A 16580-nucleotide genomic window follows, 5' to 3' on the forward strand; every position below is an offset into this window, starting at 1 on the left:
CCGTGGAGGGGGCTGCACCACCAGGAACACAAATCCAACAGAGCAGGCCCCGGAGCAGAGGGCGCTGGGACACAGCCCAGGATCTGGACACCCCCGGGAAAGGCAGATGCCGGGAGGGCCCAGGACAGCAAGGACGCTCCTGCCCCGAGCTGAGCAGATCAACGGCCCCGCCCCTGGAGCCTCCAGGCCCTGCAGACGGAGTAGTGCCTGCAGAGCTGAATCCAGGTTTCCAGAGCTACAGCAGCCACTGGGGTTGTTCCTCCAGGGACCTCATGGGGTAAACAACCCACACTGAGCCCTGCACCAGGCAGGGGGCAGAGCAGCTCCCCCAAGTGCTAACACCTGAAAATCAGCACAACAGGCCCCTCCCCCAGAAGACCAGCTAGACGGACAAGTTCCAAGGGAATTCAAGGGACTTACAGTAAACAGAATCAGAAGATACTCCCCCATGTTTTTTTATTGTTGTTGTTGTTGTTGTTTTGTTTTGTTTCATTTTGTTTTGCTTTTTGATTTGTTTCCTTCGCCCACCTTTTTTTTCCTTTCTTTTTCTTTCTCTTTTTCTTCTTTTCTTTTTTTCTTCCTTTTTTCTTTTTTCTCTTTCTCTTTTCTTTCCTTCTTTCTCTCCTCTCTTTTTTTCCTTTTCCCAATACAACTCGCATTTGGTCACTCTGCACTGAGCAAAATGACTAGAAGGAAAACCTCACCTCAAAAGAAAGAATCATAAACAGTCCTCTCTCCCACAGAGTTACAAAATCTGGATTACAATTCAATGTCAGAAAGCCAATTCAGAAGCACTATTATACAGCTACTGGTGGCTCTAGGAAAGAGCATGAAGGCCTCAAGAGACTTCATGACTGCAGAATTTAGAGCTAATCAGGCAGAAATTAAAAGTCAATTGAATGAGATGCAATCCAAACTGGAAGTTCTAACGATGAGGGTTAACGAGGTGGAGGAACGAGTGAGTGACATAGAAGATAAGTTGATGGCAAAGGGGGAAACTAAGGAAAAAATAGACAAACAATTAAAAGACCATGAAGATAGATTAAGGGAAATAAACGACAGCCAGAGGAAGAAAAACCTACGTTTAATTGGGGTTCCCGAGGGCGCCGAAAGGGACAGAGGGCCAGAATATGTATTTGAACAAATTCTAGCTGGAAACTTTCCTAATCTGGGAAGGGAAACAGGCACTCATATCCAGGAAATTGAGAGATCCCCCCTAAAATCAATAAAAACCATTCAACACCTCAACATCTAATAGTTAAGCTTGCAAATTCCAAAGATAAAGAGAAGATCCTTAAAGCAGTAAGAGACAAGAAATCCCTGAACTTCATGGGGAGGAGTATGAGGGTAACAGCAAGACCTCTCCACAGAGACCTGGCAGGCCAGGAAGGGCTGGCAGGATATATTCAGGGTCCTAAATGAGAAGAACAAGCAACCAAGAATACTTTCTCCATCAAAGCTCTCATTCAAAATGGAAGGAGAGATAAAGAGCTTCCAAGACAGGCAGGAACTGAAAGAATATGTGAACTCCAAACCAGCTCTGCAAGAACTTTTAAGGAGGACTCTTAAAATTCCCCTTTTAGAAGAAGTTCAGTGGAACAATCCACAAAAACAAGGACTGAATAGATATCATGATGACACTAAACTCATTTCTCTCAATAGTAACTCTGAACGTGAACGGGCTTAATGACCCCATCAAAAGGCGCAGGGTTTCAGACTGAATTAAAAAGCAGGATCCATCTATTTGCTGTCTACAAGAGACTTACTTTAGACAGAAGGACACCTACAGCCTGAAAATAAAAGGTTGGAGAACAATTTACCATTCAAATGGTCCTCAAAAGAAAGCAGGGGTAGCCATCCTTATAATAGTTAAACTAAAATTTACCCCGAAGACTAGTGTAGTGAGAGATGAAGAGGGACACTATCTCATACTTAAAGGATCTAACCAACAAGAGGATTTAACAATCCTCAATATATATGCCCCGAATGTGGGAGCTGCCAAATATTTAAACCAATTAATAACCAAAGCGAAGAAATACTTAAATAATAATACGCTTATACTTGGTGACTTCAATCTAGCTCTTTCTACCCTCAATTGGTCTTCTAAGCACAACATCCCCAAAGAAACAAGAGATTTAAATGATACACTGGACTAGATGGATTTCACAGACATATAGAGAACTTTACATCCAAACTCAACTGAATACACATTCTTCTCAATTGCACATGGAACTCTCTCCAGAATAGACCACATATTGGGTCACAAATCGGGTCTGAACCGATACCAAAAGATTGGGATCGTCCCCTGCATATTCTCAGACCATAATGCCTTGAAATTAGAACTAAATCACAACAAGAAGTTTGGAAGGACCTCAAACACGTGGAGGTTAAGGACCATCCTGGTAAAAGATGAAAGGGTCAACCAGGAAGTTAAGGAAGTATTAAAAAGATTCAGGGAAACTAATGAGAATGAAGATACAACCGTTCAAAATCTTTGGGATGCAGCAAAAGCAGTCCTAGGGGGGAAATACATCGCAATACAAGCATCCATTCAAAAACTGGAAAGAACTCAAATACAAAAGCTAACCTTACACATAAAGGAGCTAGAGAAAAAACAGCAGATGGACCCTACGCACAGAAGAAGAAGAGATTTAATTAAAATTTGAGCCGAACTCAATGAAATCAAGACCAGAAGAACTGTGGAACAGATAAACAGAACCAGGAGTTGGTTCTTTGAAAGAATTAATAAGATAGATAAAGCATTAGCCAGTCTTATTAAAAAGAAGAGAGAGAAAAAAATAAAATAAAAAGAAGAGAGAGAAGACTCAAATTAATAAAATCATGAATGAGAAAGGAGAGATCACTACCAACATCAAGGAAATAGAAATAATTAAAAAAAAATATTATGAACACCTATACGCCAATAAATTAGGCAATCTAGAAGAAATGGACGCATTCTTGGAAAGCCACAAACTACCAAACCTGGAACAGGAAGAAATAGAAAACCTGAACAGGCCAATAACCAGGGAGGAAATTGAAGCAGTCATCAAAAACCTCCCAAGACACAAGAGTCCAGGGCCAGATTTCTTCCTAGGGGAATTCTATGAAACGTTTAAATAAGAAATCATACCTATACTGCTAAAGCTGTTTGGAAAGATAGAAAGAGATGGAGTACTTCCAAATTCGTTCTATGAGGCCAGCATCACGTTAACTCCAAACCAGACAAAGACCCCATCAAAAAGGAGAATTGCAGACCAATATTCCAGATGAACATGGATGCAAAAATTCTCAACAAGATACTAGCAAATAGGATCCAACAACACATTAAGAAAATTATTCACCACGACCAAGTAGAATTTATCCCCGGAACACAAGGCTGGTTCAACACTCATAAAACAATCAATGTGATTCATCATATCAGCAAGAGAAAAACCAAGAACCATATGATCCTCTCATTAGATTCAGAGAAAGTATTTGACAAATAAAGCATCCATTCCTGATCAAAACTCTTCAGAGTGTAGGGATAGACGGAACTTTCCTCGACATCTTAAAAGCCATCTACAAAAAGCCCACAGCAAGTATCATTCTCAATGGGGAAGCACTGGGAGCCTTTCACAGAAGATCAGGAACAAGACAGGGATGTCCACTCTCACCACTGCTGTTCAACATAGTACTGGAAGTCCTAGCCTCAGCAATCAGACAACAAAAAGACAGTAAAGACATTCAAATTGGCAAAGAAGAAGTCAAACTCTCCCTCTTCACTGATATCATCATACTCTACATAGAAAACCCAGAAGCCTCCACCCCAAGATTGCTAGAACTCATACAGCAATTTGGCAGTGTGGCAGGATACAAAATCAATGCCCAGAAATAAATGACATTTCTATGCACTAACAATGAGTCTGAAGAAAGAGAAATTAAGGAGTCAATCCCATTTACAATTGCACCCAAAAGCATAAGATACCTAGGAATAAACCTCACCAAAGAGGTAAAGGATCTATACCCTCAAAACTATAGAACACTTCTGAAAGAAATTGAGGAAGACACAAAGAGATGGAAAAATATTCCATGCTCATGGGTTGGCCGAATTAATATTGTGAAAATGTCAATGTTACCCAGGGCAATGTACACGTTTAATGCCATCCCTATCAAAATGCCATGGACTTTCTTCAGAGAGTTAGAACAAATTCTTTTAAGATTTGTGTGGAATGAGAAAAGACCCCGAATAGCCAAGGGAATTTTAAAAAAGAAAACCATATCTGGGGGCATCACAATGCCAAATTTCAGGTTGTACTACAAAGCTGTGGTCATCAAGACAGTGTGGTACTGGCACAAAAACAGACACATAGATCAATGGAACAGAATAGAGAACCCAGAAGTGGACCCTGAACTTTATGGTCAACTAATATTCGATAAAGGAGGAAAGACTATCCACTGGAAGGAAGACAGTCTCTTCAATAAATGGTGCTGGGAAAATTGGACATCCACATGCAGAAGAATGAAACTAGACCACTCTCTTTCACCATACACAAAGATAAACTCAAAATGGATGAGAGATCTAAATGTGAGACAAGATTCCATCAAAATCCTAGAGGAAAACACAGGCAACACCCTTTTTGTACTCAGCCACAGTAACTTATTGCAAGATACATCCACGAAGGCAAAAGAAACAAAAGCAAAAATGAACTATTGGGACTTCATCAAGATAAGAAGCTTTTGCACAGCAAAGGATACAGTCAACAAAACTAAAAGACAACCTACAGAATGGGAGAAGATATTTGCAAAAGATGTATCACATAAAGGGCTAGTTTCCAAGATCTATAGAGAACTTATTGAACTCAACAGCAAAGAAACAAACAATCCAATCATGAAGTGGGCATAAGACATGAAGAGGAATCTCACAGAGGAAGACATAGACATGCACAGGAGAAAATGCTCTGCATCACTTGCCATCAGGGAAATACTAATCAAAACCACAATGAGATACCACCTCACACCAGTGAGAATGGTGAAAATTAACAAGACAGGAAACAACAAATGTTGGAGAGGAAGTGGAGAAAAGGGAACCCTCTTACACTGTTGGTGGGAATGTGAACTGGTGCAGCCACTCTGGAAAACTGTGTGGAGGTTCCTCAAACAGTTAAAAATAGACCTGCCCTACAACCCAGCAATTGCACTGTTGGGGATCTACCCCAAATATTCAGATGCAATGAAATGTGGGGACACCTGCACCCCGATGTTTCTAGCAGCAATGTCCACAATAGCCAAACTGTGGAAGGAGCCTCGGTGTCCATTGAAAGATGATTGTATAAAGAAGATGTGGTTTATGTATACAATGGACTATTACTCAGCCATTAGAAACGACAAATACCCACCATTTGCTTCAATGTGGATGGAACTGGAGGGTATTTTTTTTAAGATTTTATTTATTTATTCATGGAGACACACACACACACACACACACAGAGAGAGAGAGAGAGAGAGAGAGTAGAGGCAGAGACACAGCAGAGGGAGAAGCAGGTTCCATGTAGGGAGCCCGACGTGGGACTTGATCCTAGGTCTCCAGGATCACACCCCGGGCTGCAAGCAGCGCTAAACCACTGAGCCACCAGGGCTGCCTGGAACTGGAGGGTATTATGCTGACTGAAGTAAGTCAATCTGAGAAGGATAAACAGTGTATGTTCTCATTCGTTTGGGGAATATAAATAATAGTGAAAGGGAATATAATGAAGGGAGAAGAAATGTGTGGGAAATATCAGAAAAGGAGACAGAACAAAAAGACTCCTAACTCTGGGAAACGAACTAGGGGTGATGGTACGGGAGGAGGGTGGAGGGTGGGGGTAAATGGGTGATGGGCACTGAGGGGGGCACTTGACTGGATGAGCACTGGGTGTTTTTCTGTATGTTGGTAAATTGAACACCAATAAAAAATAAATTGATTATTAAAAAATAATAATCACGTTCTTTGTCTTTTAATTACACAGCTTGAGAGTCAAGATAAATCACCTCCATCGTAGCACCTCAGCAGGATCCCCGCCATCCTAGCCCTGGAAGAAAGCATTCAGTGCAGGCACCATGGGGTTCCCCAGTTCTGGACAGTAAGAAGTGCTCCCACTCACGCAGGTCCTCTCTTACAACTGAAATGTCCTGACACACGACAATAAACAAGCATAAGAAGACATCATAAGGTAGGAGAAGGAAGAAGGAAGAGTTCAAACAAATTGAGGGAAACACAGCAGTGCATACCCTGGTTCTTTTTCCTGTATGATGTCCCCCACAGGTAAGACAAGATGCTGTAGGTTCCTCCAACCAAGAATCATCCAGAGCCTGAGATCCAGAAAATAAAACCAAAAAACACCAAAACGCCAAAAGCAGCAACTCCTCTTGTCAGAAGATATAGAGAGAAGTTGGCCTGAGATGAGGCAATATTTGAACAAACCTGCCCACCACTTGCACACACTAATGAATCCCCAAACTGTGCCCTCATGAAGTGTTCACATTATTGCTCAGTAGAGACCTGGTGTCCATATCCTCCTGGCAGAAGCAGGCAGTGCCCCAATACCCAGCAGCCATGTTGTCAGCTACTCAGTAGGTAACTGAGCCTCCATCGCATGGGAACATCAACAATTCTGGGCAAGGCAGGCCTAGTTGACTAGTTTGCATTCCAATTTTTCCCACTCATGATTTTAGCATCTTCTGGGGAGCTCATCTGAACCCCATTCCTCAGCAGGGAAAATGAATGCCGTGGTACATGGCAGAGCTGATATGCAGTCATGCACCCATTGCTGATGACCATCTGAACATTTCAGAAGTGAGCCTGGACTCTCCCTGGGCCTAAAAACACTGAATTATGATGCAGGATGCAAGGAAGCTGGACCTGCCTTTCACCTCTCCACTCCCTGGTGTCAGTGAGGAGAGGAAAGCAATGGGGAGCAGTGCATCCATTTCCTGAAGGAAAGCAGCTCAATTCAGTCCTGTGCATCCCACCTTGAGGTTGGCAGGGCCCAGCAAGGAGCATGTCCCACACCCCCACCTGATGGCAGCTGGGAAGTGGCAATCACTGCCCCACCTTCTCCAGCAGAGAGTAAGCAGCAGAGTGGTAAACATTTTCACTTGAGCCACCTGGAAGCGACACGAACACCCATAACTTGCTACTGCACCTCAGCGGGAGGATCACTTGTTTGAAGAAAAATAACTACGGACCAAGCATCTCATTATATAATAGCCATAATATCCAGGATCCAATAAAAAAATATGACATGTCAAAAACCAGGAAAATAAAATCCTGAATGAGAAAGGATAATCGACTGACACCAACACTGAGATCAGTCATATGCTGTAATTATTGGAAAGGTAGTTTCAGGCAACTATCATAAAATCCATGTGATGTAAAATTACAAACATTCTTCAAACAAATGGAAAAAATAGAAATGCAGAAATTAAAGAGAAATCATCAAAACAAACCAAATGGAAGTTTTAGAACTGAAAAAGATAACAGAAGTCATCGAAAAAAAAGAAACTCTCCAGAGGGACTCAAGAGTAGGTAACACTCCTTATTTGTTTGTTTTCTGGCTTATTTGTTGAAACCAAAAATGGGCTCCATTCCTTCTGCACAGTTCCCACCACCTTGACTGATATGCTGAGGCTGCCAGCAGGGGGCGCTGTGCACCTGCTCAGAGCTGGCCAGGCCTGAAACCAACTGAAATGTTTCCACCTGATTTGGGGCCTGTAGCTGTCTCTTCCCAGGGGACAAACTCATAGCTGTCACCCATCCTTGAACTCCTTCTTGGATGGAAGGTTCTAACTGGGCTGAGGATCCAGTATCAGATGGCATTGTGCACTCCTATTTGCATAATATACCACCACGCATGCCCTTCATCCCTGGAGCCGAGGAGGAGATAAAAGAAACGTCCCAAATACAAATCAAAACGAAACTGAGATATGACTTCACATCAGTCATAACAGCTAATGGACACAACATAGGAAATAGCAGGTGTGGGCAAAGCTGCTGAGAAAGGGGAACCCTCTTGCACTGTTGGGTGTGCAAAGTTGTGTAGCTCCTTTGGAAAACAGTTTGGAGGATACTCAAAAAGTTAAAAATAGAAATACTCTAGGATTCAGCAATTACCCTCCTAGGTAATTACCCAAAGAATACAATATTACTAATTCAATGGGATACATGCTCCTCGAGGCTCATACTAGCATTGTCAACAATACTCAAATTATAGAATCAGCCCAACTGATAAATTGTTTTTTTGATAAATTGTTAAAGATGTTTTATATATTAATATATAATATAATATATATTAGATATATGATGGAATATTACTTAGTCTTAAGAAAGAATGAAATATTATCATTTGCAATGATGTGGATGGAGCTAGAGAGTATAATGCTAAGTGAAATAAGTCAATAAGGCAATGACAAATATATGATTTCAGTCATGTAGAATTTAAGAAATGAAACAAAGTATCATAGGGAAAAAAGAGAGGAAAACCAAGAAACAGACCTTTAACTCTTAAGAACTAACTAATGCTTACCAAAAGGGAGATGGGTGGAGGGATGGGTTTAATGGGTGATGGAAATTAAGAAGTGCACTTGTGATGAGCATTGGCTCATTTATATAAGTCTTGAATTACTAAGTTGTACTCTTATTATACTGTGTGTTAGCTAATTGGAATATAAAGAAAAACTTAAATAAAAGAGACATCCTAGAGATCAGACCCAGATGTAAGGCCAGAGATCCTGTTAAAATTCCACACCATGACCTGGATTTCTCTTCTCCCTCTCCTCACCCACTCTCCCAGATCATGGAGATTTCTGAGGCATCCTTAGAAGATATCCCTCTGCCTTTCTTCTTCATCCCTAACATGTGTCTATTTTCATTTCAGGGACCAGTTCTCAGACTGTGGTGGCATAGGAGCCTTCATGGCCATATCCCCAGGAGGGACAGTCACTCTCACCTATCCCTCCAGCACAGGACACTATCTATACTGGATCTAGTAGCATACTGGCCAAGTCTAGGTCATTTATTTATAATAAAAACAATAAATACTCATAGACCTCCACCCATTTCTCAGGCTCCCATCTTGGGGGCAAATCTGACTGGATTGTCCCCTAGTGCCCAGCCTGAGGATGAGGCTGAGTACCGCTGGGGCTACACTATGGTGGTGTGGGCACAGTGAGAGACCCAGAGGAGGAAGGGACATATAAACTTTGTTTCATCAAGTGTGGATACAAATATCATGTGATTACTGACATCTCATGGCCAAACACCTGAGCCCAAAGCACTGTAAATGCAGACCAGCCATGGAAAGATGGGCATGGGAAGGGTCTTGGTTGATTTCCATCCCTCTGTGAGTCCTAACACGGAGTAAGTGTATGAATAACTTAGGAGGCATTAGTTCACAAAAAGCCAAATTCAGGTATTTTGTATTACAAAATTTCTGTTGTATCAGAATTATAGATTGAGGCTAAATACATTTCCTACAGTAAAAAAGGAGCATTGCCAATACTACTTTACAGGTTAAAAAGAAAAATGGAATTTTCATTTTGTATTTTCTTGATGTTTATTAGGTTTCATTTCAGTGCAATGCAACCGTGTTGCATATTAAAAAATAGTAACAATCATAAGCCTTTTTGGAAAGGATTCTTCTTTCCTAATATCCTAATTTAAATTGTATCTACCAGAGAACATATGTTGAAATTGTAGAGCTCAGGACTTATGAGAGTGACCTTATTTGGGAATGGGGTGCTGCAGATGTAATTAGTACAGATGAGGCGATGATGCTGTGGGGTGGCCTCCTAATTCAATTGACTGGTGTGCTTGTAGCAAGACAGTCAGATGGAGACAAGGAGGGCTCCATGGGAGGGTGGAGGCAGAGACTGAGGTTCTGCAGCTGCAAACAGTGAATCCTAAAAATTGTCCTCAAGTTTCTCACAGTTACAGAGAGGCAAGAAGGATTCCTCTGCAGGTTCCAGACAGAACACGTCCAGGCCCTACAAACTGTGGGGCTGTGTATGAACAGCAGAAATGCCTTTCTATTGCATTTAGCCACCTGGTTTGTGGCGCTTTGTTATGGAAGCCCTAGAAAAATAATAAATCTAAAATCAATATATAGGTCTGGAAAATGTCACTAATAAATGGAGTGTGACTGAACAATGAAATTATTTATCAATGATAAAATTGGAAGATATTAAGTTTGATTTTATCCACTGTAATATGTCTGCTGAAATAGGAACTCTCATACTTTTATGGTGAGAATATAAATTGGTAAACCAATTTTGGAGCATAAATTTTAAATTCTTATCAAATATTAAATATATATGGTTTGCATCAGCATTACATTTTTAGAAAACAAGTCTAATGAAATTTTTTTAAGTCTAATGAAAATTATCTAGCTAATACACTCCAAGATAAATATACAGGTACATCTAGTTAAGACGTGTTACATAACAAATAATTGAAACCAACATGAATATTTCTTTGTGGAAAAATGATGAAATTATGGTAAATTATCCTATGGAATAATGATGAATTATGAATCAAAATGAAAGACATAAGCTTGTCAAATATCACTGAATATGTTTTATATGGAAAAATGGAACTACACAAAAAAAAACCCAAGACTATGTTATGTAAAATATATGTGTTGTGTATGTGCGTTTATGTGTGGGGGTGTGTGTATATAAATTACTAGAGCACATCCTTGAGAGTGTTATCAGTTATCCCTTCAGGAAGTAGGTGACAGTGGTACTGAGGAGTGGGTTGGTATAATCTTAATTTCTGTACAGGATTTTATTTATTTGAGAGAATGAGTGAGTGAGAGAGCAGGAGCAGGGAGAGGATCAGAAGGAGAGGAGTCACAGACCACCTACTGAGCAGGGAACTGGATGCAGGGTTCCTTCCATCCCTGGACTCTGGCATCTTGACCTGAGCTGAAGGCAGACACTTAACCAACTGAGTCACCCAGGCTCCCCAAACCAATTTTATAGACCATTTATAACAGTGTTATTTAATATCAACATTTGTACTGAGCAAAATTATAAAAGTAGACCAAAAATATCTTAAATGCATCAGACAGTTGTTACAAAATAATTGCTGTAAGGGTAATATCCAAGAATAATTGAGAACCCATACTAGTAATCAATGACAAAAGACTTGTTGTCCCCAAAGGTATGATATTCTCATAGCAAAGACAGAGATAAAAAGCCAAGACCTGCACCATGGAGGTTGGTGAACCTATCAGGAGACTCTGACAACAGCAAAAATAACCAAATAAGTCAGCTTATAAGGGTAACCCAAGTAGAATTATTATCAAGGTTGAATCAATGGGCTTCTCTAGAGAACTTTAAATCTTTCACTTTCACTTTCAGAACGCTTCTGAAAGAAATGGAGGAAGACACAAAGAGATGGAAAAATATTCCATGTTCATGGATTGGAAGAATAAATATCGTGAAAATGTCAATGTTACCCAGGGCAATTTACACATTGCCACCTGGGCTGCCCATCGTTCACTATTTCTTATATTTCACTTGTTCACAGAGTGTTGGGTTCCTTTCTGATAAAGAGACATCCTCAGTTGGCACTCCCTGGACTACTTGTAGACACTATCCATGATTCACTAAGAGGAGACCACCATCCTTACATCTGTCACATGGACTCTGAGATTCCCAGTGGCCTCAGGGATGGAGGAGTGGCTGCTAAGATCCTCCAAGGAAACAAGGGGCAATGTCCCTGGGGAGGGAAGGAAATGTTCCAGAGAGTGATTAGAGTTGAGGTGTTTTAGAGGCTGGGCCAGGAGTTGGAGAATGTATCCATCTCCGCATACATCTCTCAGGATTCTTAGCGAGGAACTTTGGGATGGAGGTCACCAAGGTCATAGGTAGGTGATCTAATGAAAGATGTCTTCCTGATAATCAGTGCCCCAGGCCACCCTGCAGACGTTTGTGTGTGATGTCCCAGCATCTGCCCCTTTCAAGATCTCCCGTGACTTGCTTGTGACCATGGGGGAGGGATAGAGAGGAAGCTGATTTGCATAAAGCACTTGCTTATTATCATAGGTCTGGAGTCAAGAAAAGGCCCAGGGACACCCTACTCAAGCCAAAGAGATTGTGGAGTCCACCTCCAGTGAGGGTCCCCACCATGGCCTGGATGGTGCTTTTTCTTGGGCTACTTGCTCATGGCTCAGGTCAGGGGAATGGACTCTGCATCTGTTGGGGGAACATAAAAGCAGGGACTCATGTAACCCTTGTCTCCCATAACTATACCTTTCCTCTTCTTGGTTGTAGGAGCAGATTCTCAGATTGTGGTGACCCAGGAGGCATCGTTGTTAGTGTCTCCTGGAGGGATAGTCACACTCACTTGTGGCCTCAGCTCTGGATCAATCACTACAAGTAACTACCCCAACTGGCTCCAGCAGACCCCAGGGCGGGCTCCTCGCAGATGATCTATGGCACAAAAAGCCGCCCCTCTGGGGTCCCTGATCGCTTCTGTAGATCCATCTCTGGGAACAAAGCCGCCCTCACCATCACAGGAGCCCAGTCTGAGGATGAGGCTGACTATTACTGTTTTACACGACATGGCAGTGGGAGCAGCTACAATTACCCACAGCATCTCAGATAAGGAAGAAGTGACACAAAAACCCCTGGGACCTTGTATCTTTGTCCTCATCATTGAGAAGCTTCTGTGGAGCTTACAGTCAGGTGCATGACAGTGATGCTAAGCACAGTGATAGAGACAGATGAGGGGGTGGGCCACAGTCCTGGGGCCATAGCTCTCAAGCAGGGACAATGCACTAAGGTAGTTAATCCCATTACTGGTGACAGCAGTAGAGCATATGCCCCCGGGATGCTGGCATGAAATTGTGCCTCCCTGTAGCCCTTTCCTTTATTAAAGACAATATCCATGGACCCTCTAAACTGTTAGACAAAATGTTTATTAATACTAATAAATTTTAACATCACTAATACTTTTTTACTCGTAAAATGTGTAGAATAATAGATGAAGTCCGTATAGACGACAGCACACACCATCATACTACGTTTTAGGAAACATTACATGTATATTTACATTTTCCTTTTTTAAGATTTTATTTTTCCGGAATGACTACATCCAGCATGGGGCTCAAACCTACAACCGAGATCAAGAATCCCACCCTCCAGTGAGTGAGCCAACAAGGAGCCCCTATAGATGCATATTTATTATTCTAAAGGATTTTATTTATTTATTCATGAGTGATACACAGAGAAAGGCAGACACATAGGCAGAGGAGGAAGCAGACTCGCTGTGGGGAGCCTGATGTGGGGCTCGGTCTCGGGACTGCAGGATCATGTCCTGAGGCAAAGGCAGACATTTAAACTATGGACCACCTATGCGTGTTTCAGTTCAAAATGATTTTATATATTTATCTGAAAGAGAGGGATGGGATGAGATAGGGGGAGCTGAGGGACAGGGACAAGCAGACTCCTTGCTGAATAGGCAGCCCAAAGCAAGGCTGGATATCAGGACCCCAGCATCACAACTTAAGCCGAAGACAGATCATTAACCACTTGAGCCACCCAGGCATCACAGTTATTCAAAATAATTTATTTAGGGATCCCTGGGTGGCGCAGCGGTTTGGCGCCTGCCTTTGGCCCAGGGCGCGGTCCTGGATATCCGGGATCAAATCCCACGTCGGGCTCCCGGAGCATGGAGCCTGCTTCTCCCTCTGCCTGTGTCTCTGCCTCTCTCTCTCTCTCTCACTGTGTGCCTATCATAAATAAATAAATAAAAGTTTAAAAAAAAAAAAAACAAAATAATTTATTTAAACTCAATTTGTCAACATATATCACCAGTACACATCCCTTCAATGCCCTCCTTAGTGCCCATCACCCAGTCAGCCCTTCCCCCACCTACCTCCCCTTCCCTACCTTCTTTGTTTCCCAGAGTCAGGAGTCTCTTATGGTTTGTCTTCCTCTCAAACTTTCTCCCACTCAGTTTTCCTCTTTTCCTTTATAGTCCTGTTTGCTATTTCCCTTTTTTAATAAAGATTTTATTTATTTATTCATGAGATACACAGAGAGAGAAGCAGAGACACAGGCAGAGGGAGAAGCAGGGAGCCCAACATGGGACTTGATCCTGGGACTCCAGGATCATGCCCTGGGCCGAAGGCGATGCTAAACCGCTAAGCCACCCAGGAATCCCTGGGAACTTTAAATCTTGAGCTTGATTCAAGTGCATTATGTCCTAGTAATGAAACCTGGGACAAGGCAGATGCAACTCCACTGTCAGGGAATCCTAAAACACACTGTGACATATATATTTCAGTTAGCTGTCTAACTGAGAGCATTGATGCCCTGGAAAAATGAATGGCTCAACCCCACAGAGCTGACCTGCTCATTCTACTACTCTGGGTGTGACCAGAAGGGTCCAAATGCAAATGTCAGAGACCCTTCCAGGAGGGCTGGGGTGTGTGATATGGGCTGGGGGTGCACGGAGTCTGAGGCCAGCAGTGGGCGCTGCTGGGCTGCTCCTGAGAGCTCAGGGTCTGGGAGAGGAAGACCAGGAACATCTATCACTGGCCCCTGCACACTAGAGCAAGCAGGGTCCTCACTGTGGGTGACTTTCCTGCACCTGCAACCCTGGAGCCACAAGAGCTCTCAGCTCTGAATCACACAGGCCCCATATTTGCTCTTCCACCGCACCATGGAGTACCCTGTCCAGACATGATTTTCGTGGAAGGTAGATGGACAGAACAATCATACAATAAATATATATTTGTTTCATGAACTCGACTGCAATGTTCCCTGGGGAAAGTATAGGACTCTTCAGGGAAGGGACTGTCCCAATGCCAACAATCAGATCACAGCAGGCAGAGCTCAGTGGCTTCTCTACCATGACCTGGATCCTCTCTTCACCTCCCCACTGATTGAACAGGGAGTTTCCCCTAGTGGAAAGAGAAAGGGTCGGGACAGGAGAAGAACTGGCTCTGCTTCTTGCTCCTGTCATCTGGGTACAGGTGGTGGTCATCAATTCTTTGTGTCAACATCTGACCTGTCTTCCAGGGTCCTGGGTCCAATTAGACTGGTTCTGTAACCCACAGTGTTTAAGTCTTTGTTGAAAAAATGGTTTAAAATATATATTAAAACAAAATTCATGTATTCTAAACTTATTTTATCATTCTAGCAAATCACGGGAGGAAGCACAACCCAACAGAAGTGTATCAGATTTAAATTGCAGGGAGATATCATCACAGAATTGACTCAAAATCTGAGATACTAGAATTCATTTGATACAGGATAAAATTGGCCTTGATCACCAGGGAGGATTGGGGCTGAGACTAGTTGTGTGCAGTCTCTCAGTGATGAGGCACATGGAATGAGGGGAGCAGATATGAAGAGGCACTGGACCATGCATCAGATGCCCCAACCTGGGTAGAGCCCCTGAGCTCCCAGTGCTGGTTTCCTGACACCCTGTGGGAGAGAACAGTGATGTGACAGTATGCACCACAGGGGACACAGTGATCTCTAGAGCGTCCTGGTCAGCCTGCATCAGTATGTCCTCTCAGAGGTACAAGCACTGCCCAGAGGAAGCTCCCCCAACTCATGAAGGATCACTCAAGACCCACAAAGGGACGCTGCTCTATCACCTTGGAGCCTGAGAGGACTCCTGGGGACTTGTGTGATTCTGTCTCCAGTCTATCAATCCCTCCATTCTGTTCTGGCTGCAGATCCCACACAGGTAAGCCCCACGGAAAAGTGAATAGGACCCTGGTGTCTGGGGAAGCCCTGGGGCAATGTGTCCAGGTGGACACCCTCAGGGACCCTTGCTGATAACTATGTCTTCCAAATGTGCTCATGATGAAATATGCAGTAAGTACCTGAGTCCTTTATCTTCCATCATTTAGTTCTCTCTTAACTGTCTTTCTCGTTTCTGCCAATACCTTAGAGTTACTTACTTACAGAAATAGATATTATTTGTGTTTTCAGCCTTCCAATTCTTTTTTTACTCTTGAGTGTGAATATTGCTCCTCATCTCAAAATTTGATAGATATGAAATTACCTATCATTCTCTAAAGGTCAAGGAGGCGTTCATTTAATAGGAAAATCATTTAGTATGAGTTTTTTTTCTCTGATATGAGTTCGGGCTCTCAAACATGAAGAGAAAGAAAAATAATCCTGTAGTGTTTATCACAACAGCAATTGACAAGTAATTCCAAAATGAATGCCAGTCATTTTTGTATCTCACACTGGGACAAACACGAGTCCTTTGCCTCATCTTCCCCTATTCCTGGAGACTCTTTACCCTCCTGCCAGTCCTCCTTCCTTCCAATCCCTTCCCCAGCCTTCCAGGACCCTTTGATCCTCAGCAGAACACAAAAGGAAATGGAGTTCAAAATGCTCCCTGAGGTTCACTTGTTCACAGTGTTCTGTTCATTTCTTTTTTTTTTTATTTGTGATAGTCACAGAGAGAGAGAGAGGCAGAGACATAGGCAGAGGGAGAAGCAGGCTCCATGCACCGGGAGCCCGATGTGGGACTCGATCCCGGGTCTCCAGGATCGCGCCCTGGGCCAAAGGCAGGCGCCAAACCGCTGCGCCAC

Source organism: Canis lupus, chromosome 26 (genome assembly GCF_011100685.1).
Source record: "Canis lupus familiaris isolate Mischka breed German Shepherd chromosome 26, alternate assembly UU_Cfam_GSD_1.0, whole genome shotgun sequence".
NCBI classification, from domain to species: Eukaryota; Metazoa; Chordata; class Mammalia; order Carnivora; family Canidae; genus Canis; species Canis lupus.